Here is a 25599-nt window from a genome sequence, read left to right as displayed (position 1 = left end):
CAACCGGGGATTCGAAACCACGCCAGTTGACTCAATGACAGGCCGTATGATACCGCACGCACGTGCTTACCATTCGGCCATCCACCACCCCTTTCCCCAATTCCCGGAATCGAAACCATCCCCACTGCGTTCACTTAGAAGAACCCTTGACAATTGAATTATTTGACTCAATGACAGACTTCCTGATGAAATGTGTGCGTGTTAATCATTGCCCCCCCCCCCCCCCCGGTTCCCGTTAAAGAACCCTTGACAGTTGAAATATTTGATATAAGAGTAGGGTGTAGGGCAGAATCACTCTAAGAACACAGAAAACTGGGATAATAAAGCGTATTTCATTTCATAAGCAAGGGAAAGTCACCTTTATGTAGGTCAAGGTTTTTTGTAATTCTGGGTGTATTTGATCTACATTTGGTTTCTAGTAATGCCTATTAAATACTTTATGATTTCTGACCAAATTCTAAGTGATTTATATGTCACTTTACTTGCTATATTATACATACATTTCTGAAGAGAATTAAAATCTAATTGTGTTTTGGAAGAAAATTTAACATTAATAACAAAAAATAAGTATTTAAAAATTGGGTCAAATGCATTCTTTCCCAGAAGTATAAAATAAATTGATGCTTGGGTTTTCTTGTTGTTATCATACAGCAAATACTCTTTCAATGGTGTTCCAGTCTAAAAAATAAAAAGTAGGAGATAAGAATACTTTCTATGGTTCACAACGTTTAAATAAACAATTTATTTTGCCACATCGAGACCGAGTCTCTATTTGGTTTCAACTTTGCGTAACGCTTATTGTGTCTTGTCCAGTTACAGACCCAGGCAGATTATTATGCTCAAATCAAATGAGTTAGAAGTCAGAAAAAAGTCTTGAGATTTGGGACTGAAGTCTCATAATAGGTCAACTATTCACCCTTTCATACATGTATTGTCTGCAAATCCAGATTCCCTACTCCATCATGGCAGCACCTATTTACTTGGCAATGTCTAATTATTTTTGGACCCATTCTTATTTTATTTCCATTGACAACAAATTGGATATTACCTTTAAAATCTATTGAAATCTATTTGAAAGTAAAATACTGTCCATCATTATTTTACTGCTATTTACTGTAAAAATACACATACATGTAGGGCCTATCGCAACTTGAAGGAAATCAATGGATGTGATTGGCAAAAATCAAGCATGCCAAGTACTTGAAACAGCAGAGTCCTATGCATTGCCCCAAGAAGAATAACTAGATTACCAAGCAAGTGTATAGAAGTACTTCCTGATTAAAAATACAAATATATATGTTACTTACATTTTGCGTGTTTTCCCCTTGTCAGTGATACAGGACGGAGGACCTGACAAGGACAGCTGTCTAGTCGTTCGGATGGGACGAAAAACCGAGGCCCCGTGTACACATTGGCGTGCACGTAAAAGATTCCTTGGCAATTGGAATTCGATATAAGAGTAGGCTGTAGCGCCGCTGCCCGGGCAAAATTCCCTTCATAGCACACTGTATGGCGTATGCCCGTCCTCATTAGCCCAATTTATGAGCAAAACAGTAGGATGTTAAACCCCATTTCATTTCATTTTCAAAATTATAAAATAATTTGATGGCTTAATATTCAAAAGGTACAGTCCTTCATGTTTATAAAATTGTACGGGAGCCATAAAAAGCTCCTGATACCTTGAATATATGCAGTTTAAAAGTAAACAAAAATCTCAATATTTAGGAGAGAGAGAGAGAAATGGGGTTTAACGTCCATCCAACCCCCCCACCAAGTGTATAAAACCAGTTCCTGATTTAAAAAGCAAATATGCATGGTACTTACATAGTCTTTGTCTGATAAGCAAGATCTGTGAGAAAACGTCTCCACAATATCAATAGCCCTTTCCAACTTGATCTTCCGAGGTGGGTAACTGAAAAAAAAAATGGCAATCTATTAGTTGGCTTAAATTGACTAGACAGTTTTGATTAATTAAAAAAATGTTAATTTAATTACATTTGTTTTGTTTCATGTGTTGGTTTGCTTTGCCACAGATGAGACAGTGATATCTACATATAACTAAGATTCTGTCTCTGCTCATACATGACGTGTACAGTTTTACTATACTAAACTGAATTTTAGATTTCAAAATAGCATAACAATCTTTTCTATTAGAATTGAATAGTTACCCACCAAGAAAAAGCTGCTCTATCATCATTTTTTCCAGCCATTTCTTCTTCCATTTTTTTCTTTTATAATTTCTTTTGTTATTACATGATCTTTTTCTGGGTGATTTGCATAAACATTCAATATTGAAACTGAAAAAATAAATACATAATATGTAATTTACGATTAAAGCTACCTTACCATATATACAAACTGTGTGATATGAAATTGAAACTAATGTATCTATATGTATCAAAAGTTTTAATCCCAAGGAACTACCAAGCCGTAAAAGTCTATCTTAATAATCCTTGTTTGTCACATGGTTTCACTGTCGCAGTAATTAGAAGACGGCCATGGTGACTGAGTAAATTAGGTGCTGGCACACTAGCATGGAGGCCACAGGTTATCTCTTGGGGTTGACCGAGAAAGCTCATCTTGATTTTGCAGAGTGGTTTCCCCTGAGATCCAATGTACACATTGGCGTACACATAAAAGTTCTCTTGGCAGTTTGAATTCGGTATGAGAGTAGGCCATAGTGTCGCTGCCCAGACAAACATTTTCACTTAGCACAATGCATTAGACCAGTCGGAGCTGACCAGTAGGACGTTGTCTTTAAACCCAATTTCATTTCAGGTAATCTAGTATTTTTCTAGTAAGATTGAAGTCTCTCTACTTTCTTTATATGTAAATATCATATTTGAAATAAGTCATACTTTTATTCGATATGGGGTGGGGCTGGGGGGAATGGTCTAGTAGGTAATGCATGCGCATGAAATCACAGGGTCTGTCATTGTGTTAAGTGGCATGGTTTCAATTTCAAGGAGTAGAGTCGCCTGTCCAATCTCTTGAGTTTTTTCGCTGGGTCATTCGGTTTCCTCCGTTTTCTAAATACATGTACCCCTACGCCAAGCGAATTATTCATATTAAATTGAAGCATACCTTCTCTAATCTCTGGGTCCTTTTGTTTCCTCCTTTTGCTAAATACCCATACCCGCAAGCGAATTATTCATATTAAATTTAACCTTACCTGTCCTTTTTCCCGAAACCACCTAGCGTCTGTAGGCTAAGTAGATATAAGGACCCATCTTGCAACAACTCTACATGTAGGTTCGTGCATAATTAATATTACAGTAACATACCAATTTTTAATACATGTAGAATGAGACAGTGTGCAGGGAAAGGGTGGAAACGGAAGTAGGCTAATCATCGTCGTAGTTGATTACCGGTATGCATATAGGCACAGCATGGACTACTTGATTCTTCAAATACAAGTACATGTAAGGCCTTGTTTATGTCATTTCTCTCTCTCTCTCTCTCTGTTGCATGTAAGTGCCATATAAATACTTTATTTTGGATTGTATGTTCACATACACTAATCATTGTAGGACATTGGTAAAAAAAAAAAAATAGAAAATATAAAAATTAATTGAAATTTTTACCTGTTTTTCTTCGATTCAATGCCAATGGAGTCCTTGGTAAATTCTCAATAATTATTGCTGGAAGGTGGAAAGAGTCACATATCATCATTGACTGGAAAAAAATAATAAAACTATAGAGAAACTTCCACAGGCTGATTCTAGTTCCATTATTTATTAACTGTGACTGAATCAGGCAAAAATGGGGCCTAATATTAAATATTACACAGACTCACAGAGGTTGAACAACGGATTACATGTCATTTGGGACTCACGTCATTTGGGACTCGCGTCATTTGGGACTCAAAAAAATATGACCACGACATTTGGGACTCGGGTATACGACGTTTGGGACTTTGGTATACGTCGTTTGGGACTCGGGTTAACGACGTTTGGGACTCGGGATAATTTATTAGAAATAGGCCAATTCAAAACACGAAAGAAAATATTTATTAACATGAAACACGTGGTTAGTAAAGGGCTCAACCAAACGATAAAACATTAGTTGCACTTACGGTTCTTTGATAATCATCGTTTCTCATAAAAGTTTTATATTTATTTAAAACGAATAATATGCTGATGATAGCATGTGCCAACCAAAATTCAATTTTTGAGCTACAGACCTGAAATTTTGCACACAGTTAGAAAAACACCTGAGAATCATTAATCTTTTTCAATTATGACAATCGGTTCATAACTTTGTTTTTTGTAGCTAATTTTATATACCCATACGTAAGCAGCGTTTTCCCAAAATCCGTCAAAAACAGGCAAAATCGAAAAAATAATATTTTGACTAACTGAATGACTTTGGAACAGACTCAAATTGTACACAGATGTTCTAGAGACACACATTTACTAAAATCAACCACAAAAATATTGTTTTTACCTTTTATTTTGACAAAATTTAAAGCAAATCGGACATATTTTGTTCCGAAAAAACATAAAAATAATAACTATAAAAAAAAATCATTAAAAATAGTGGAAATTGTTTTTTGATGATTAAATGGAAACTGGAAACATGTTCTCATGGACAGCTATGAAATATCCATGTTCTCGTGGACAGCTATGAGTATGAAATATCAAAAAATAAAATTATCAAAATAAATGCACTGAATCATAACTAACAAAACTCCAGAATTGAAGTTTTCAGTATAAAAATATAAAAAAACACAACAATTCAGCTAAATATCTACAAAATATTCTGCTTATACTGAAAAAGTTTTGTAAATATGATTAAACAATACTGATAAAATGAAGGAAAACAGGCTGGAATACATGATACATGAGTTAATAATACATGAGTTAATATTAATAATCTATATACTATATGTTAAATAATAAAAATATTGAGACAAACAAGATGAAAAACAAGGTATAAAGAAGTTAACTACAGGTATTTAAGTTGTCAATCATAAAGTCAAGTTAACAGTACTACCGGTAATGAAAAGAGTAACACTGTAAAAACTTCAGAACAGAAACAGGTGAAAAACAGTTATAAATAAGTTGACAGTAATAAATATATGTTAGCTATATTAATAATATTAGTATAAAGTAATAATGGAAAAAGTAACTTTATATAAATAAGTCAATAATATTAGTTAAAAGTTATGGAAAAAAAGGTAAGAAAATAACATTGAAACAATACATAATAAGTTAAAAACAATGAAAAATGTAACTTGGGGGTAATGTCTCTTCAGAACTACTAGTAGACCTATCCATTTCTCAATAATTAAAAAAAAAAACCTAAAAATAAAAATATAGAAAAGTACTCCTTATTTCTTTTTTTTATTGGGCTTTATTATACCATACAATTCTGAGCTATGTTTGTTTTCGTAAAAAAATCAACTGCACAGTCTTAGAAAGTTAAAATTCTTCCTATGATCACTCATTATTAGCACGTGTGTAACTAACGGGTGTCTAACGGTACATTTGACACGCCCCCGCCATTACAATATGGCCGACAGAATTTCGGTCACATGGAGAAAAATTGAATTTTACCAATGTTCACGTCCACTTATGGAAATAAATGAAGATGGATCTTATAAAGGGATATTTAATCCATATTTGAGCAGGTTTTTTTTCGCTCCGCATCTTCCACGAAAAGATTTACAAAATTTCAAACTTTTCAATCGGAGAAAAAAAATATTCTTACCTTGCTACGAGTGATAAATTTTGCATGCGGAGCAACCTTGACCTCTTAACTAACTGTTTTCGGTTGAATGGAACCGGTATCGATTGCAGGTAACTAACACGAGGCCGTAATGCAAGGCTAGCTTTTCGCGAAAAAATAGTGCCATATTTGTGACAGCCAATTAAGAAAAAAGAGTTACGTCCCTTTTTCGGTTGGCACACGCTACTGATGAATTTATTTGAAAATGACCTACACAAAAAACAAAATAAATATTTACACGACATGCAATCTTTTTTTACAAGCCCCTAGAAATTGTTAACGATAATCCGTGAGCTGCACGTTGACATGCTTGTCGTAGATGGCAATACCAATTGATAAATTAGTGCGTACAAGGCAAAGTTTTTTTGTGGAAAATATAAGAAATGGCAACGAACAAAGCGGGATAATTAAAGCTGATAATCCCAATGTTATTACAGTATGTTCAAAGAAACCTAACGGTTCTTTCATGGATGAGGAAAAACGTGAGTTGTCAATCATCGAGAATGGCGACTGTGTGTTGATTGCAGTTATACCGTTTCACGAAAAAACATTAGCAGTGGTCGGTCAATCAAGCTCGTTTACTATTTATAACGCAAATTTTTCGTTTCGGTTAAAACAAAATATACGTCCATTTTAATTGGCCGACGGATGTGTGACTAATAGAAATATGGCGGGAGGACAAACTGACCAAACAGTATATTTCGAGGTATTTGAGGTAAGCTAATTTAATATTATATCATAACTGCATGTGCATACTTGTGTTTCTGTGTGATTAAATATTCAAAAAATCATTCTTAGGATACAGCCTCGACACCAGTCCGCCTTGAACTGCAATGTTTGTTTTGTGTTCTGGGCGCCATTTTGAAAAAAACTGACATGACCTATATAATACAATCCAGCGATAGTGCAGTCAATTTCCTTTAAAAGGGAATCCGAATTTGTTAAATTTCTGCAATATCACTTCGGTGGTAGCGGACGTTAAATAAAGCTATTTCATGTACAAAGACCTACAATAAAATCCAGGTGAATTGGGAAAAGTATTCATGTATTTTCTTGATGAAGAGTAGCTATTTCAATTTGTAAATGCCCAGTCATCTTAGACAAATAATAATTCCAACTTCAAATCAGTTGTATTTATTCAAATCATACTATGAATAATTGTATTTTTCCACTTGCATAATAATAAAAACTTGACTTTTATTATTTTATTTCTTCAGGCCAAGAACATGGAAAATTGGTAATTGCCTTGTATCACTGCTAACTATAAGGCACAGGGAGCCTTGGGCAGAAATGATAATAATATGGTTCTCAGATATGTTACTGTGTACAGACTGAACAAAAAATATATATACACTTGCTATTACATGTACATTATATCATTGGCAATAATAAGATCCAATTTTAGTTTTTAGTTACACACTGTTAACCACCAATAGATGACAATAAATCATAAAATGTATTCAGCTCGACGTAAGACTTAAATAAATAGATACAGTTGGTTTAACTTGAATAGAAGTTTTAATTATCTATGCTGCATATATGCATATATCACCTTGCAGCTGAATCACATTACATATCTTTTTAGTTGATGTTCATATCGTCTTACGTATTTGTCAACATCAATGTGACCTTGTTCTATGTCACATTAGCCTTTTCAGACTTGTTACCACGAATTTACTCACCACACCCTCGCATAGTTATGAATTTATTGTTTCACTTGACTAAAGAAACATTTTGTAGGAATGTATGCTTTTATAGATTGGACACTTGTTTGCAATATCATTGTCGGTGGAAACTGGCACTATACCTAAAGAATGACTGAACAAATAGCGGAGACGGGGTTTCAGCCGGCTGATTTAAATTATTTCTTTAAATACAGTAAAGCTTGAAATATGTCAGTTTTCACTCTTTAGAATGTTTTTGTAAATAAGTTTTTATTGTAGTTTCCATGGCGTATTCCCAATAAGCGTTAGAAACAAAGATATACACCCTTAATCCCGGTGCCGATAAATGTTGGGTTGTGTGGAACTTGCTAACAAATCTCGGGTACGATATATGTTTGATTCTGGTTGAGAACAGCATGAGAGCAACATGATTGTTTTCATTGGAGATGAGACGCAAATATTCAAAGGGGTCAGACAAACTCTAAACCAACCGCGTTCCCTTCACTGAGTCCCTTCAAAGGAGGCCCTGTCTGTCTACACTGTTAGAAAAAATCTGGTAAATTTACATGAAAATTACTGGCAGCAAAAGTTGCCAGTAAATTTACTGTAAATAAACATTCAGCTGTAATATTACAGAGTTTCTGTAATTTGACTTTGTGAGTAAATTTACCTTAAAACAGTAAATGGAAAATAACATGAGTTTGTTTTTTAACTTTGAACTGTAAATTTACCTAAAAGCAGTAAATGAAAAATTACAGACAAATGTTAAAATAAAACACAATGATTTTAACTTCCGTTCCAGGATTTTAGATGTAAGCTTGTGGTACTGTCTACTGCAGGCATTGTAACTCTCCTCTAGAGACAGTCAAGCTAACACTGGCCAATCGGTTTAATTAACCGTCTTCAATTGACCTTGGTTACGAGATAATACAATCTATGACAAGTAAGCAAAACATTTTTTTATACGTTAATGAACATACTTACAATCTGATCAACGTACGATGAATAATAATACACGTTTTGGATCGTATAAATAAAGAAAATTAAATATATATAACATGCAATATACCAAATTGCACAAAATGTGATTGTCCATATTATGGTTAATAAATTAGAATGAATACTATAAGACAATAATTATTAGGAATGGTTCGTTGCTATGGAATACTAAAATAAAATAAGAGACAGTAAATTTACATAAGAGACAGTAAATTTACCAATAAGTAAATTTACAAAATAATGTGAATAAACGTAAATCTGTAAAATTACCTACTGGCTTTGCTATTTTCATTTCAATATTGAAATATTACGCATGTATTTTTACCGGGGTTTAATGTGCCTTTGGTTTCATCAAAGTTTATTGTAAAAAAGAATGAAACTTGGTAAATATACATCATTTTGGTAAACATTCCGAACATTTTTGGTAAAAATTTAATTGCTGTAAATTTACTTATATTTCTAACCTGAAAGTTTACAAAATAATGTGAGTAAACGTAAAATCTCTAAAATTGCATGCTAAGAGACAATAAATTTACCGAATACGATAACTACCAATAAGTTAAACATACATTATGCAAGAGCTAAATCTGCCTATTGCAGGTCTTTCTTTAGGCCTGATATGTTCTATAAACTATGAATTAGACATTTATTAACATGAAAAGACCATAATCAACTCATGGATGCCATCTTATGTGTTGGATTTTCACTGGATTTGAGTCCGATCTGGGGCTCAACGCTCATTAATGATTAAATTCAAAAATAGATAATCAAGACTATGGTTTTTTTATCGTACTGACTTAATAAGTAATGATGATCGAGGCTAGGCCTAACATCCAGTCTCTAATATCTCGGTTCCGAGAGGATCAATTTGACAGAAATTTTCAGCATATTCCCATTACATTATCTAGTTTTTAACTATTATAGTGAGAACTGCTGTAATTTTATTTATATTTCTAACCTAAAAGTAAATTTACAAAATAATGTGAATAAACGTAAGATCTGTAAAATTACATGCATGCTTGTTTATTTTGAGTTCAGTTTGGAAATATTACATATGTAAGAATGTATTTTTACTGATTTTGAATGTGTCTTTGATTTCATCACCGTGTATTGTAAAAAAAGACACGAAACTCTGTAAACATACACGAAACTCCGTTAAAATACGCCAGACTTGGTAGAACTACTACATTGTGGTGAACATACCGATAATTAATGTACAAAAACTGCTTGTACTACTGTAATTTTACAAAAATTTCTAACAGTGTACCTGTGGAATAACATGCATTTGTATCTGTTAAATTTGTGTGGTAGACAGATTGATATTATTTATATAACGTCTTACCCCAAACAAATTGAAAAAGAAACCATGAAGTTTCTGAGAGCGATATTTCGTAATTAGTGTGCTTTAATGGTGGGAGAATAAATAATTTCTTTTTAAATTTTTCAAACACAAACTGGTCATATCTAAAATAGCATTTTCTGACCAGACCAGCGATAATCTCGTAAGATATGACTATTACTAAGTCTATTAAATGGTTTTCGACGTCTCTTCAAGGTCACCGTGTTGCGCCAAAGTCGTGAAACGCACCGTCGGGGGATTTGTTGGGGCCTGTCTCCCCCAGAAAAATTTCTAGAAATTTCAAGTCGGTCTTGCCTGGCCGTGAATACGGCAACCTGAAAGTGGTCGATTTTAATGTAGACATCTGAACTCCAATCAACAAATCAATCAACCAGGCTGGTGTCGTTGCATTCACATGACACCAGACGTGTCACCGATGAAACAAATATGCCTTAAACAAATGTCGCTGTTTCAAGGTCCCAAATAATAGTCCTTTTTTACTATTAATATTAATTCAATCAGTATGTGCTATTTACCTTATAATAGTCGTCTTGGCTTTTACCCTACATTACACAAAACACCAATGGTAACTGTCGGGTGGTCTCTCCAGTCTTAATGAAGGCGTGGATGGAAAACAGCTGAGACCATGGCTTGTTCACCACCCGAAAAGTTGCATCCATTTACCAAGTTTTTGCGCGTGCGAGTAGTTGCATCTGTCTATCAGTACAAAAAATGTGATGGCGCCTTTCCCCAACTTTTACTCTTTTTTGATAAAATCCCGGTGCACTATGATCGATGAAATCTTCGTCAAGCTAAAACAAAAAATAAATAAAAAAGTACATTTAATTACATGTTAATAAATAAATAAAAAAGTACATTGAATTACATGTTAATAAATTCTTATATACATGGGTATTTAATTGCATGAGTACTTACGCTTGACGACACGTCAGTGGGATCTTTTGGTCGCAGAGTCTGTCGGGTTCTTTGTAGCAACCTTACAAGTGCTGCCATGGGTGGTCTGCTATGAATGGGTTCTTCTGCAGAACCGACACTGGATAAAACTCTCTCCGCTATTGAGGAACATGACTTGGTAAAAACATTTCCTTTGGCTTCATGCTTTGCCTGTAATGATAAGATAAAACATATTAAACTACAAATTTATTATTGGTTTATTTATATTTTATTTATTTACACACATATATAAATTTTTAATTTAATTGATATATGATTTTTAAACCTACTGTAACTTTTATCTTGGTAGCCGTGTGTATACCGGGTTCTGCTGGGTGAAGATAGTTCTTTAAGCCTGGTTGGTATGTATCACCATCTTGGATTACTGTTGCCGGACATCGTGTTGGTCCACTTCTTTTGGAACACCTCCAAATCGTGGTTTTCTTCTCTGTCTAAAATATATTAAATTCATTTATTATTATAGAGTTAACTAGGTTAACTAGAGTTAATTATCTTTACATTTTGTAGCTGAAATACATTTCTATACAAGGTAGTTAACTAGGTAAAATAAATCACCCTACCTTAATTGTATAACTAAACCCTAATTGGTTGTCAAACAACTTGGACTTGCCACGGGAGGTACCAGCTTCTACCTGCGTATACACCACTACGGGTTCTTCGTCGCAGAAGACACTAACGTCGGCATCGTCTGAGATGGAGGAATCCATGACCGGAACTGGCACATCGTATCGGGTTTCGGCTGTAAACGATTCTTCTACTTCCATAGGTTCAGTTGTTGGGACCTCCATAACTTCTTCTTGTTGTTCGTCCATATCTTCCGTCTGCTTATTAGATTTAAGGTTGTTTTTTTAAACATAAATTAGATTACAATTCAACTAACACAAAAGTGTAAAAAGATTTTTTTCTAGTCTGTGCCCGCGTTTATGTCTACTTTTGGCAAAATCGTTATAATATAAAAAAATCATGAAACAAGAATCAAAATGGCCGCCAATCGGGTCTCCAACGCCAATCCAACCTCCCAAGATATAATTTCAAAACAGATTCTTACCTGCTGGTTCAAGTCGAGCCGTTTCTGCTTTAATCATAATGTGATTCTGTAATGTAAGTATTTGAACAACATCGTAGCGCCGAACAACTAATGTTAATTAAGCATGATTTCTGAAAAATTGAACAGATTTGATAATAACATGCCGAAATTTTTTTCCTGACCGCGCCATATTATAAACATGAACTTCCGGTTTAAATTGTTGGAGTTTTTTTTTAAGGAAACGAAATACTAATATTATACAGAGAAACAATATCGATGCTAAATTACATACATGGTATTATTTTTTTTATATAAATATTCACAAACCTGCGGTCTTGTATTCTATGTGACCATTAGCTTACATTTGTCAAACATATCATGCTCCAAAATCATTTCAGCACGTTGTTAAATGTTAAATTAATTGTTCGTTCGTTCGTTCGTTCTTGGTGTTTAACGTCTGCTTCCACATAAGTGATATCGCAGACAAGACATAGGAGAGCCGAAGCTGATTCCTGTTTTTTAGAATATGATTTTGCAATCTTTCCATTTGGCCTTAGGCCATGGATTTGGTTTAGTGGGAAGTTCTTCCCTTTATTTAATATAAATTAATTGTGTGAAATCACTTCATTTAATGTCCGCTTCCACCGAGATGATATCGCAGACAAAATGTAGCCTATAGTACGTTGATTTTATCAACCAATCACATTCAATAACAGTTTTACTTATTTTCTTGTCAACGCATTTGGAGTCAATTGTTAAAATCACACCGGGCATGAGCGCTCAACAGGCCTTTGATCTACCAGTTTATTGGGCCCAACTTTATTTTAACTACAGACATCTTAACACCAATTAGCATTCAAGTCTGTCTGGCTATATTGTCTGAGTAAAAAATACCTTTCTCTTACTTGTGGACCCCCGGATTAAGACTTTGTATGTAGTTCAAATTTAAAAAAAAAAAAATTTGTTGACGGTACACATTACTTGTGTTAATTATATGGAAAAAAACACAAGATTTGTGTTAATGCATTAAAAAGAACACAAGTTTGTGTTAATGCAATGCAAAACAACACAGTGTATATATCTTTTATTTGCATATGAGGTTTGTCCATCGCCTCCTTCGGTACTTTTGTTACCAAACTTCTTTATATGGGCTTTCTTTATTAGAAGCAAACCCACAACGTGTCACTACTGAACTTATCCACCGATACTAGAAAATATAAAAATAAACAATTAATAGAGAGACGATGCTTAATAAAATTGTCTGTACTCGTATATAAGCTACCACCATAGGAAAGTACGCGTCATCTGGATTCGGCATTGGGGATTATGTCGGAATTAAAAATGATTGTTTCTCGGGATATTAGGTGTTCTATCGGGGATTATTCAATGAATATTTAAATTTAACCAACAACTGGCCAGTAAAACCATCATATGTATGACCCAAGGGCGTCGAAGACAGCGGAATCTCGAGTTCAACTTTCTGTAGGTAAAATTTACGCTGCACGAGACACCTACCAATGGGTTAACTATATAGGATTCGGTATTTATTTAAATTGAGTCACTTACCAGTTTGTGTTTTCAATGTGAAGGATTCTTTTCTGTACGCATTAAAGGCGACAACTCCCCTTTTGGGCTCCACAAATTCTTGTGCCAATATGGCCGTATTATATTTCATTTCTAAAACCATCTTAGGTGCTAAATAAGGTAGAAAAAATCATGGTCAAAAGAGACAGAAAATAACCATGTTCTCGACGGATTTCATTAAATTTTGGAGCATTCTTGGAGATTGGTTTGGACAAATTCAGTATATCACATGTCTGCGCCCAGATACTGTAGCTGCCCTTCTTCATGTGATGGTAGGGGTTGTATCCATCACGACAGTACGACAGAATTATCTCTCGCGGGTCATCGGTGCTTCCCTGTCACATCACACTATTTGGTATAGACTTGGCTGAAGCTGTCTGTAAAGCACATGCGAGGTTGGGGATATCATATACATTGTTGTAGTTCGAGTCTTGATTATGGGGAAATGAAAGTAGGCTGGTGCTGGTTCGTCGCTAACTTTACCACGAATTTCTGTGTTGCACCTAGAACATAGGAATGGCGGAGTTTCCTTGACAAGGTTATGATGGTTATTCTTACAAAAGATGTATGCCGTGTGTTTTACTGTAAGATCTTCTATTAACCTGAAAAAAGTTTGTGGTGTCTAGCTATCATGTTAATATTCATATTACTGTACAATGGGAGATAACTCCATTCTAAATGTATATTGATCATGTGACATGTATGACGTATTAGAGTTCCATGGCGCGTTTCAACCATGTTGTATGTTTGTCAAGGATGATGAATAAAATCCATCGTAATCCTCAGAACAGTATGGTTTTCATTACATCCACACTACATATTTGGCGACGAGTGATTTAAGAATCTACGTTTACAAGAATTAGCCATGCCAGAGCCTTCATCTTCAAGAAATGTACAATTTCAGCCTACACATTTGTCCACTTCGATTCACCTGCCCATGCCGTTCCTGCCTACACCAGGTAATCCTTCCATTCCATGGGTTCAATGGGAACGTTTATTTACGAATTACATAATCGCTTCCGCAGCAGATACACTGCCAGCAGAACAGAAGAAAGCTATTCTACTCAATTCCTTAGGAGCAGAAGGCCAACGTATTTTTTTATACTTTTTTACCCGGTTTCAATCCAGAAGATGATCACTGTGATGATGTTTATATGTATGCCATCATAGATAATACCGTATGATTGCCGACTCGTCTTTAGCCCTTTACGTGATGTTGCGTTCTGGTTCGTGCGCATATTTTTTTGCGCAGGGGGGGGTTGTTTACTTCCGGTCTAGCTTTCGACAGTACGTACGCACAGTGACACGCGAAATTGACATTTTTGAAACTTACGTTTATGAAATTAATAAAATGAACACGTATATAAAAATTATATGACAAAAAAAAAAAGAACAAGATATCTCCTTCCAAAATATTTTTAGATTATTGCAAAAGATGAAATAGCTACTGTGTGACGTTAAGTTGAAAAAAGGTTACAAATGGGCAAAAAATGCCTTTCTTCATTCATGAATCATGTACCGTACCGATTTACACTAAAATTAGGAAATATTTTTGATATAGAGATAATACTTCAAACACCTTTATTTTTATTTTTCTAATACTTCAAAAAAAAATGTTCTACAATTTAATTTTCAGAAGGAAAAAGGTTATATTGCGAGCTAACTAACCCGCACCTCTGTGCCACACACAGGCCTACGGTATAGGCCTATCTATAGTATGATTAATAAAATTAGATGTTGCATTTTATTATCAATTGCATGGTATATTAGAACAGTTTTAAAAATCTTGTTTATATTCAAATGTGTATTTTTTTAATAAATTCAGCTTTGTTTGTATACTTTAGTTGATAAAGATGTAAATATCCCTACAAAATTCTTTTCCAATCTAGGCCTAATTAATAATTTTAGAAAATGGCCATTTATTTATTTTAAGTCCCTCTGACGCTCTGTCATTTAATTTAGTTAATTTTATAAATGCAGACCCCCCCCCCCCCCCAAAAAAAAAAAATACACACATACTTTTTTTTCAGCTTGCACAACTGGAAAAAAGTTTACTTATATAAATCCACCCCAATGTAAGCAATTATTTCATAGTCTTTTTGATCTAGGCTTTGTTGAGAAATTAAATTAGCTTCAGTAGATATAACAATTATATATAAGGAAAAAGAAAACACTCTTAGTATTAAATAAAAAAGGAATTATTGCTTTAGTTATCAATGAAAAGGAATTTTTGTTCTAAAATAGATTCTTCCAGGAATCCTGTACATTAAAAGATTTACAAGAGTTGATAAAGGCAACTTCATCCTTGATATCTGATATTTCAATGTTGGCCACACCAATTTGATTTCCTGTTCTTCGGGCTTCGATATAAAAATAAATAGCTAATTACATCATGTGAAAGATGTTTTGTTTAAAAATTTGGAACTATAAGCTTTTGAACAGTACAGCCAAGTACTTTTGGTGTTTAAATAGATGTATGTATTTTTCCAGAAGAACCAAATAAATAAATATAATGAACGTCCATTTCTATAGCGCCAAAATTCCGCAAAAATTGTGTTCATAGCGCTTGGCAAAACATACCTACACGAAGTCTTTAGCTCTAAGTTATCACTTGTTTGTAACAGATGAGTTTTTAAAAATTGTAAGGCACTACATTTATCTCATCATGTTGTTTATATGAATATATGATTACGGTATCCAATATCATTCATGTCATTAACATTTAACTTGTTTGCATACTTGACAAATTAGCCTATAGATCTAGTCAAATTTTTTTACAGAGTTACTTCGTGTAACCGGGGTAATTAACAAGATTGTTTTGTTAGGGTTTTTTAAAAAAAAAAAAAATTAAAACACGTCATCCAAGCGAGAACCAAAATATATTTCTTTATGTCCTAAATTAAAATAAAACAATAACAATAGACATAAATTTGAAGGGGAATTATGTAAGATTTAGATAAAGAGCTGGTCGTTCTCGTTATTAACTATAACATTTCAAAAATAGATAATGCAAATTGAATATATTGAAAATTTACCACCATACCGTTCTAATCTATTTAAAATCTGAGCAATCAGATGGCATCGAGAGTTGATTATGGTCTTTTCATGTTAATAAATGTCTAATTGATAATTTACATAACATTAAGGCCCAAAGAAAGACCTGCAATAAGCAGATTTAGCTCTTACATCATGCCTGTTTAACATTTAAAAACGCATCTTTAATTAACAATACTTTTATGATAAATTAATAAATGTATTATTAAATAAAGCGATCAGACAATGTTAATGTTACATAATTGGATGAATAATTATATAATTTATAGGCACCTTATTAGATTGAAATACCAACTCTTTCTTCCTCAACTGATAAGATTAAATTATTTAAATCAAAAAATGCAATAGCCTAATATTATTGTTAAGATTAACTTATTTAATTGAAACAAAAATTGTAGGTTATATTTTTAATGATTAATTTAATTACACGGAACAGTAAACCCATATCCTTAAATATCGACCGGCAGCTATTTTTAAATATTAATTTTTCTCCAGAACCGTGTTATTTCCTGAAAAGCCATACATCTCAGCATTGTAACAAAACCAACCTTATCAATATTGGAGCAAAATTGACTGAATTCTGTAACACCAACTGGCAGATCTCTTTTTCGCGAAAATTGGTCATTTGGCTTCAATTCTCAACCTATTTAACCATCAACATAACCATACAAACACATTACACATAGCTTGAATGGTTTATTTTCTGATGTTTGAAATACATAAAATTAAATAATTATGCTTAATTCAACTATACAAAATTAAAATCAATAATGATATAATACAATCAAACAATTTAAACCAAATCCCTTGTTGAGTATTAAAATAAAATAATGAAAATAATAATATCCCCCCCCTCCCCCCCCCCCCCCCAAAAAAAATGAAATAAAAAAATAAAAATATAAATAGATACATAAAATAAAATACTTTATCAATATATTAATGTCTAGTGTCTCAATATTTATACTCCCTCCCACCCACACACACAATATGAAAAGAAGTAAATAACATAAATAAAACATACAATTATTTATCAGTATCACAATAAATCAACATGAAATATATTTGCTTAACAAGCTGGCACTCCCCTAGGCAGCAAACAAAAGACGGGTACCACTACCAGTACGTTCTGCTGAAAATACAAAAGATTTTTAAAAAATTGTGTAATTAAAAGCTTATATATAGCCAACACAGCAATGTTATTATTCATACCAAACTGTATTTTATATATTTACGATTTATTAATGATCTGCAAGTATTATTTTACAAATTAATGAATTGAAAACTCTATTTTGCCGATTTTTAAAAGTAGGTCAAAGCTGTCAAACTTTGCCTTAACTGGACAACACACGTGTCGAGATTTTCATGAAATGTAGTACTTATTTATAATACAATATAATATCAAAATTATAAGATATTCATTTTTATTCTTACCTCGAACATTGCTTCTATTTCTCGTTACCATTTAACCAGATGATGCCACATTTAATACTACAAGAAAGCGCTAAATAAAAATATCGCTACTGGGCCTATAGTAAACAAACAGCGAGAACAGAAGACCGGAAGTGATCAACCACCTTTCTCGCCGTTTCACGCGTTTCGCAACATAACGTCGAGAATTCATGAGTCGGCAATCATACGGTATTATCTATGATGCCATGAATAAATTACAGTGCCATTTCAAACCCAAAATTAACGTAGTTTCCGAACGATACAGATTTCGGCAAAGCGCAGTTTCCAGGTGAGCTAGTTTCTACATACATAGCCGCGTTACGTGACCTTGCCTCAACTTGTTCATTTGGTACATTTACAAATGAGATGCTACGTGACCAATTGGTTGATAAAACAAACTCTTCTAGAATTCGAGAGAGACTTTTACTAGAACCAGATCTGAGTCTCGACAAAGCAATTGAAATTGCTCTTCAAGTTGAAACTGCAATGAGAGAAGCGAAGTCTTAATCATCCTACACATACACCTACAACTCCAACGTGTTCACAAATTGACATTACAAAGTCGAAATCAAGATTTAAAGGTCGTACTAAACCTATACAGAATTCAAATTATCAGATGTCAAAGAGTAAGCCCAGTCTACATTCTACTAAGTGCTACAGATGTGGTTCCACAGCTCATTTAGCGAATTTTCCGCAATGCCAATGGTAAAAACGCTGCTGCTTGTGCTAAATGTGGCAGACCAGGACATTATTCTACAGTGTGTATGCATCCAAGAGTCAATCAAATCCATTATTCAGAACCACCGGAATCAAGTTCAACTGTTACAACAGAATCCAGTACTGATAGCCTCCAGGTTTTATCTACAGATTCCGACAAACCTAAAAAACAAGCCATTCAATGCACTGTTAAAATTAACACTGTTGAAATCAACCTTACAGTTGATACAGCTTCCGATGTTTCGTTATTGAATGTTCACTTATTTGATAGATATTTTCTAAGAGACGTCATTCAGTCTTGTTCAGATACACAGTTAAGAAGTTACACTTCCCATTCTATCGATATCCTTGGTATTTTTAATGCATGTGTCGAGTATAATGATAATTGTTCAAATTGCATATTTTATATTGTTGAAAATGGTGCAAGTTTAATCGGTAAAGATCTCATTCAGTCACTAGGTATTAATATTGAGGGTAGTACTTTATCTTGTCATTCTACTTCCTTATTTCCACCTACTAATGCAAATGATTGTCCATCTTCTAGTACAGATATTATTAAGAATGAATATCCTGAATTATTTAATGATAAATTAGGTACAGTTAAAGGGTGTACATCTACTGTTAAAATTAAGCCTGACGTTTTACCTGTCCAACAGAAATTACGCCGGTTACCGTTCGCAGTTCGTGAGGCGGTTTCTGATCGCATCAAGGAAGTAGAACGGGCGGATATTATTGAAAAGATAGATGCTTCCGAATGGGTCAGTCCAATTGTAGTGGGGTGTAAAAAGTCAGGAGAAATTCGTCTCTGCGTAGATCTTAAGAAACTAACGAGTCAATTGTTATTGATAAATACCCACTTCCAAATATAGATGAAATTATTAGTGAAATGCACGGCACTACAGTTTTTTCACGATTAGACCTTAAATCGGCCTATCACCAGCTTAATTTAAGTAAAGAGAGCCGAGATCTTACAACTTTCATTACGCATGACGGCTTATTCCGATTCAAACGTGTTTCTTCGGACTCGTTTCAGCACCGGCATTTTTTCAAAAAGTGATGTCTCAGATTTTGAGTAAATTAAACGGTACAATATGTTATCTTGACGATATAATAGTTTACGGTCGTAATAAAGCTGAACATGATGAAAATTTACGCACAGTTTTGTCAAAACTTCGTAATTCCGGCATAACTTTAAACGAAAAGTGCGAATTCAATGTTTCCAAACTACACGTACTTGGTCATGTTATCGACGCGGACGGTATTCGTCCAAATCCAGAGCTTGTCCAAGTTATCCGCGAAGCACCCGTTCCTTCTACAAAGGACCAATGTCGTTCATTTCTTGGTCTAGCGGGATACTATTCTAAATTTGTTGCTAATTTCGCTATGGTAATTCAACCGCTACGGTCTGCTATGCAAGCTGATAAATTTGTATGGACACCCGATGCCGACAAAGCGTTTTCAACGATCAAGAATCAAATTCTTTCTAGTCCAGTCCTCTCTTTATTTGATCCTGATTTACCTGTCGTCGTTACAACCGATGCCAGCGCGTACGGCTTAGGCGCCGTTCTAACCCAATTAAAAAACGGAGCAGAGGTTCTTGTAGCTTGTGCGTCTAGGAGTCTTACTACGGATGAAAAAAACTACTCAGTCGGGGAATGCGAAGCGCTTGCGTGTGTGTATGGTCAGTTGAAAAATGGCATACATATCTGTGGGGTCGAAAGTTCGTATTACGTACGGATCATCGAGCTCTAACCGCTTTATTAGGTACTTCCGGTCCAGGTCATAAACCAATGCGTATTGCACGGTGGAATACACGGTTACTTCATTACAACTACACGGTTGAGTTTAAACCAGGTTCTCAAAATAAAGTGGCCGACGCGTTAAGTCGTTTACCTCTAATTACGTCAACTAAAGCAATCATCGAAGATTGCGACGCCGTTTGTCACATTACGCTTTCAGCCAAGTGATACAGTTATTAAGTCTACAGAACTTAAAGAAGCTATTGTTAGTGATCCTACGTGTTCTCAGTTAATTTCATACATTCGCGATGAATGGCCTACTTCAGCTAAAGATACGGTTCATGATTCTAAACCATTTTATACAATACGCGATGAATTATCCGTTCATGATAATATTATATTTCGTGGTAGTCGTGTAATAGTACCTTCAGAACTACAAACGCGATTAATTCAGTTAGCACACACGGACCATCAGGGTCTTGTTAAAACTAAGCAAACATTACGAGATCTCTATTGGTGGCCTAAAATGGATTATCATGTGAACGAAAGTATTAAGAATTGCGTTACTTGTCAGTATAACGATAAGTCTGCTACTACGCGTACCGCGCCTATGCAACCCGTTAAACTTCCAGACACTGCTTGGGAGAAACTTGGCCTTGACTTTGTGGGTCCAGACTATTCTGCACCTGAACACGAAAGATTCATGATTACATTAATTGATTACCGAAGTAAATGGCCAGAAGTTGCTTTTACTCGTAATATTACTACATCTACTACAATTGCATTCCTCATTCGCATATTTAGCCGCGAGGGTTATCGGAAAGAAATTGTAACCGACAACGGTCCTCAATTTAAATCTCGCGAATTTAGTGAATTTCTGCGTAAAAGGGATATAACACATAGATTTTCATCTAATTATAACCCCCAAGGTAACAGTGAAATCGAAAAATTTAACCGAATTTTAAGTGAAGTTATTCAGTCAGCTCGGTTTGAAAACAAAGACGTTACCACTGCTGTAACCGAATTTCTTGGTACTTATAGAGCAACGCGACATACTACAACCGGTGAATCCCCATCTAATATATTACACGGACGATATATGCGTACTTTACTTGACATAATTGGGATTACACAACATCCAACTCCACTTTCCAATTCTGACATAGATCAGCGTGTTAAGATCAAACAAGATTTAAGTAAATCTTACACAGATACTCGTAAAGGAGCAACCATTCGAACCTTTAATCCAAGCGATCTTGTAAGAATCAAAAAGCCTTGGTATGTGCCTAAGGGCCAAAGTAAATACACGGATCCATTTCGAATTACGTTTAAAATTGGTCAAAGTACTGTTATACTTGATAATGGTCAGAAATGGAATGTGCGTTATTTATCTCCATTTTATGGTAATTATTTTCAAAGAGAGGAGGAAAATGCTATAGATATGTTCTCAAATACAAATAACGATTATGGTTGTAATAATAATGAACCTAACATTGTCCATCCAAATAATTTCCATTCTGAAAGAGTTAGAAGCTCTAAGGTAAGAACAAAACCATTATGGTTTAAAGATTACATTGTCAGTACAAAATGAGTTTGTATTTCTAGTTTTGTATTTCTTCCAGGAGAGGGGAAATGTGGTGTCTAGCTATCATGTTAATATTCATATTATTGTACAATGGGAGATAACTCCATTTTAAATGTATATTGATCATGTGACATGTATGACGTATTAAGAGAGTTCCATGGCGCGTTTCAACCATGTATGTTTGTCAAGGATGATGAATAAAATCAATCGTAATCCTCAGAACAGTATGGTTTTCATTACATCCACACTACAAAGTTGGAAATTTCAAATATAAAATTTCACAACAATGGTATGAAATATTAACGGGCGAATATGCAAATGCATTTTTTTTTTCAAACTTACTGCATGGCAACATTAAACGAAGTGTCAAGGTTTGCAGGTATAAATCCGCTTTCCCTACCCCATGCCGCTACTAAGGATACTAAACTTAAAACCTACACTATCCAAAAAGGAACACTCGTTATTCCAGAAATGTACCTCAACAGTCATATTGTGGGGTGACCCCTTTACATTTCGACCGGATCGATTCCTTGATGCTGATGGGAAATTGGACGAACACACCACAGAGGCACACTATCCCCAATGACAGCAGACGCCCATTCAGAAAATCTTCTAAACGGAAACGAAAATAAAAGTTGTGAAGAAAACATTTTGATCTCTTCTTTTGGTTTTTAAATTTCTTGAATCCGCCAATGCTAGTATCTTCCTCAATTTACATGTACACGAATACATAACTATTGTTATAGCAAATCAATGATAAATGTTTATTAACAAAACCACGAAGATGGTATACATGTATATTAAATTGAGACCTCCCGGACATTGGTAACTGATGATTAATTCAAAGTTGGAACCATGAAATGATATTATGTTACACTTCTAAACATAATCGCTTTCGTCTTCCCTGTTTCCAGCTTTGAATTCACTTATTTTATAACTAGATATATTTTAAGTCGTCACATATGTAATGATCATAATTAGAGAAAAAGTTTTATATAAGCATTTTTGCTTGTTACCGCATCCGCTTCACTTATATTTTTCAAAATGATAAATTGTAAATACTCATCTTCTATTGAATATAATACTTTGTTAACCAAATGTACGCTATATGTACGTGTATAATAGCATGAATAAAGAAGCTCATTACATTTATATAAACTAGTGTCCAAAAGAAACGATACCACCTGTTTGCAACGACAGAAAAGAAAAACTAAACAAAGTAGAAGTTTAGGATTAGTGTTATTCTTTTGAGAAATCCTTTCACAACATCTGTACACAAAATCATTTCAATCAAATCTGTACAATCAATATGACAAGCCGTTAAAGATCGGTGGGGTTGAAAAACATTTCGTTAGAACACTGATCACAGAAACAACGGGAAATGACACACGACGTCTTAAAATCAAGTCAGTAGCGGGTATGTCCACCGTGAGCATCAATACATGCCAGAAGACGCCTGCGGACTGATGACGTCAAACGTCTGATGACGTTGGGAGTGATTTGTTGCCATTCCTTGAGGAGACATCGTTCCAAGTCCTGCACGTTGACTGGAGGCACAGGGCGACGTCGGATTTGCCGATCGAGGTGGTCCCATAAGTGCTCGATGGGATTTAAGTTCGGTGAACATGCGAGTCATGGCAAAACGTGTACGTTGGCGTTGGCAAGGAAGTTCTGTGTCAATCTTGCTGTGTGTGGCCTTGCATTGTCATGTTGGAAAATGATTCCACGAGGCTGTTGCTGCAGAAAGGGCACGACAACAGGCCGTAAGATGTCATCACGATAACGCTGTGCATTCAGGTTTCCACGAATTACGACAAGCCTCGTTGTGACGTCACCACATATGCCACCCCAAACCATTAGTTTAAACATATTTTATTGACAAATATCAAAAGGATTGAGCACAAGTTTCAAAAACTTAGAAAAGCCCTTTCCATACATACAAATCATAGACAAAATTTAATGCAAACAAGATGGCGAAATAGTATATACAATGATAAATAATAGGTAATATGAGTAAAATCAGATGAATTATATCGTAAAGCTCTATATAAAAAATAAGTGAAGAGGTGATAAAGAGAATATAAAATTATATTTAAAATTATATCACAATATCACTGTTATACATTTTGTTCAAGATATTTAAAACATTGAAAAATAAAGTTTTATAAATGGGATATAATTTGACTGATGCATGTATAAAATGATTTGCTAAATAATTCTAAACAATCGAGTTAATTATGCTCTCTTGTTACCCTTACGAACGAAAAGGGAATAAAGGAAATATATTATAATGATATGACAACAACAAAAGCGGCGGGGGGAGGGGGGGGGGTGTCCACCAAAAACAAGCAAAAAAACTATTGCTAATAATATATACTAAGAAGTAACTAATATCATTAAGTTTTATTTAAATCGTTTTGTTTGATATATTTGTGAACTTCAAGGAAAGGGTTTGTATTCATCTCAATTGACAATTCTGGATTGCCGCACAATAGGATATCTATATTTATCACATAATAATTTGACAATGTATTTAATAACTCGGCACGTATTACATCATATAAGTGACATTTCAGAAAATAGTGTTCAGCATTTTCTATAAATTTGCCACAAGAACATGTGGGATCATTCACAACATTTATTTCATACAAATCATTTTGCAACGTACTACACCCATGACGTATTCTAGTGTGAATAATATTTTCATGTCTATTACCTTTACAGTAGTAGATCGGCGCTTTATGTATTAAAGAACGTAATTTTTGTTTGTATAGATATTTGAAGGATTTAATGTTGGTTGAGTGCTTTAAGGGGTCCTCTAATAATTCCCAATCTCGAATTGTTGAGGGGAAGTAACCCTCCACCTCCAAATGGCCGGACCTGTAGGACACAGTTAGGCGCCAAACGTTCACCAACTCTTCGGACTTCGGTATACAAGCTGCCGTCCATCGTTTCGGAACATGACGAATCTGCTCTCATAAGAGAACATAACACGTGCCCAGTCCCGCCGTTGCCAACTTCGAACTCGCCTGGCCCATATCAGTCTGTCGTGCCGGTGTCGAGGCGTCAGGTGCGGTCCGCGGTAGGGATGCCGTGGCCGGATACCATACTGCCGTAGTTTCCTGTAGACGGTCTGTCGACTGATCCTGTGTCGTCGTCGCCGCCGTGGATGTCGCTGTTACGGTGCGGTTCCTCAGGTGTAATACCCGGATGTAACGATCCTCACGGGGCGTGGTTACTCGTGGTCTTCCACTCCTAGGCCTGTCTGACGTATGACCTGTCAGACGGAATCGCTGCATCAACCTGGTGATAGTGATGCGTGCGCAGCCCAACCTTCTGGCGACGTCGACATTTGACGCTCCTTGTTGAACCATTCCAACGGCCCTCTCTCTCTCGATGGCTGTCATACGTGGCATATCTTGTGTTCTTTTTGTTGCTGTGATATCAACGTGTCTGATAAGCCGTTTATAAAGTTTTCATGCACGTGCAGAACATGCTAAAGAGGGAAATGTCACTTTCACGAAATTTACGTTTTTTCCCTCAAGTGATCAAGTGTTCCCGGTATTTTAATGGACTATGCTGTGTTAGGGATGTGAAATACGAATTGGCATGTTTTCATACTAAAAATTTCACTTAGAAAAAAATTAATTGGAAAGAAAGTTGGTATCGTTTCTTTTGGACACTAGTTTATTTTACTGAAAAACTCCGCCTATTTTTGCATACAATCAACTTATATC

At 34.8% G+C, this 25599-nt stretch overlaps 2 long non-coding RNA genes across 3 annotated transcripts; one reads left to right on the top strand and one right to left on the bottom strand.

Annotated features, from left to right (window-relative positions):
• Window positions 1-253: 253 nt before the first annotated feature.
• LOC126810716 (uncharacterized) lies at window positions 254-11089 on the bottom strand. 2 transcript variants are annotated; one of them, XR_007675282.2, is made up of 7 exons: window positions 10977-11089; window positions 10669-10857; window positions 10269-10544; window positions 3585-3675; window positions 2173-2297; window positions 1825-1912; window positions 254-678 (listed from the first exon to the last, which is right to left on the bottom strand). It is a non-coding gene; the product is annotated as an uncharacterized LOC126810716 (long non-coding RNA). The 2 variants fall into 2 exon arrangements; XR_008786183.1 differs by lacking the exon at window positions 254-678 and having other exon boundaries at window positions 686-1912.
• On the top strand, window positions 5948-7628 carry LOC130010894 (uncharacterized). The gene is made up of 2 exons (XR_008786184.1): window positions 5948-6445; window positions 6948-7628. It is a non-coding gene; the product is annotated as an uncharacterized LOC130010894 (long non-coding RNA).
• Window positions 11090-25599: the final 14510 nt, after the last annotated feature.

This window comes from Patella vulgata, chromosome 2 (genome assembly GCF_932274485.2).
Source record: "Patella vulgata chromosome 2, xgPatVulg1.2, whole genome shotgun sequence".
In the NCBI taxonomy this organism is placed as follows: domain Eukaryota; kingdom Metazoa; phylum Mollusca; class Gastropoda; family Patellidae; genus Patella; species Patella vulgata.
This window is presented reverse-complemented; position numbering and strand designations above follow the sequence as displayed.